Here is a 2,565-nt window from a genome sequence, read left to right as displayed (position 1 = left end):
GGGTGGGTGTGTGCGTATTTGTGTGTGTGTTTGTAAAAATCAACACGTAATCTACAGTGTTGTAGAAGGCCACCATAGCACCTAATCAATTCTTTATATAAAAAATGTTGTCATTTGTAATGTTTATCGCCATTTCAACATGGCTGTTCCGTATGGACTGACGTTACTACCATTTTAACCCCAAGTGGACGCCTCCTCCAGCTGGTTATTCGATGGAATTTGCACTCGATGCTGAAGTGGCGACAATCATTACTTGTCATTATAGTTACCACTTTTATCTCTTACAGAGATTTTCTAACTAGCTACTTTGCTTATAGTTATTTACTCTAACCTATTTCTTTGGAAAATACATACATATGGTGCACTCACGATTTGGTGAGCATGGTTTCGATTCCCGGACCGGGCGTAGCGTTGTGTCCTTAAGCTAAACACTTCATTTCATGTTGCTTCAGTCTACTCATCTGTAAATGGGTCACACTTCGACAGAATAGTTCAATGTGGCTCTGGTCGCCTAGCGGAGTGACATCATTCAAATGCTGAAACAATGCGAAGCGCATTGTGACCAGCGACGTGCAACAACGTCCGGTAGTCTGGTCGATACCGTAATTTCAAAATGATGGCGATTTCGATATATATATGTCCATGTGTGTATGTATATGCAGGCCTGTCTGTCCGTCTATCTATCTATCTATCTATCTATCTGTATAAATAGGATATATATGTGTACATATATTCTTTTACTCTTTTACCTGTTTCAATCATTTGACTGCGGCTATGCTGGAGCACCGCCTTTAGTCGAACAAATCGACCCCAGGACATATTTTTGTAAGCCTAGTACTTATTCTATCGCTCAATTTTGCCGAACCGCTAGATTACGGGGACATAAAAACACCAACATCGGTTGTCACACACACACACACACACACGTATATACATATACGACAGGCTTCTTTCAGTTTCCATCTACCAAATCCACTCACAAGGTTTTGGTCAGCCCGAGGCTATAATAGAAGACACTTGCCCAATGTGCCACGCAGTGGGACTGAACCCGGAACCATGTGGTTGGTAAGCAAGCTTTTTACCACACAGCCAGTCCACTGCTGCAACTATGTATATATATATATATATATATATATATATATACACGCACTCACACACACACGCACTCACACACACACGCACACACACGCATACATACATACATACATACATAGGTAGAAGTATTCACGTATATACAGTCATTAACTTTCAAACACGTATCGTCTCTGTATGCGGTAAACACCAAATATACGCGAAGGCAAACAAACAAACTTCCTCTATATCCTTCTACAGATTTGATTAATTCCTCTGCTTCACGGTGTGTTGCATACTTTAAAATTGATTATAGATAATGGCAAATCTATATACAACACTCTAGCTCTGATTCCGCTCATCACGCACCGTCAGCCAGCACGACGCCTACGACAACGATGACGACGACAACGACCGTCACTACCGCCACCCACCACCACCGCCAACGCCGGCCGCCGCCGCCGCCGCCGCCGCCACCTCCACAGCCACAACAGCAACAATCATTATTATTAACAACAGCAGCAGCACCATTACCACTATCACAATGATGTTCGTCAGAGGAAAAAATCTAGTTACATATTCGTGGACATGATAAAGCTATGACCGACAAAATTGTTACAATGTCGAACAAAAATATTTTCGCAGCATGTAATTACGGCTTTTAAAGTTGTGAGTAAAAGTGCAAGAGCTGTCAAGTACTGGACATTTCAGTGTCAACTTCTCGACCTATTTCTCATTGAGATTTGACCTCCTACTCGCCATCTCTTCCCTGTTCCTTCCCCCTATCTATTGTCTTTCATACCTTCTAAAGCCCTGTATAGGAACCATGCATTGTTTTACCGCCTACGGCATCATTCAGCTTGCTGCGGTGTGGATCGATGTAAGTCCTTGCAAGACTGTACTCTTACCCCAAAACTTGTGGTTTCGTAAAGACCCCCTACGGTCCTGAACGCCCAGGGGATTCCACCTAGAAAGTTCACCTCCGAGGCACAAGTCCAGATAGGGTTGTTTCTGGAAGACCAGCAGTCGCCTATGCATACCAGCGTCCCTTCTTCACGCCAACAATGTTATCCAAGGGAAAGGCAAAGGCCAATACAGCTTGGCACCAGTGACGTCGCAATTCATTTCTACAGTTGAGTAGGGTTAGGGTTAGGGTTGGGAGTTAGGGTTATTATGTGTGAGAGTACCGCCTTTCGAGGAAAAAAAATCGATCCTAGTACTTATTCTATCGGTATCTTTTGCCATACCGCTAAGTTACGGGGTCGTAAGCACACGGACATCGGTTGTAAAGTGATGGTGGGAGGACAAACGTACACACACACACACACACACACACACACACACACACACACACACACACACATTCATACACACACACAAATATATACACATATATAAATACACGACGGGCTTCTTTCAATTTCCATCTACCGAATCCACTCACAAGGCCTTCGTCGGCTTGAGGCTATAGTTGAAGACACTTGTCCAAAGTTT

Source organism: Octopus bimaculoides, chromosome 25, assembly GCF_001194135.2.
Source record: "Octopus bimaculoides isolate UCB-OBI-ISO-001 chromosome 25, ASM119413v2, whole genome shotgun sequence".
NCBI lineage: Eukaryota > Metazoa > Mollusca > Cephalopoda > Octopoda > Octopodidae > Octopus > Octopus bimaculoides.
The sequence above is the reverse complement of the archived record's forward strand: the minus strand, read 5'-3'. Positions refer to the sequence as shown.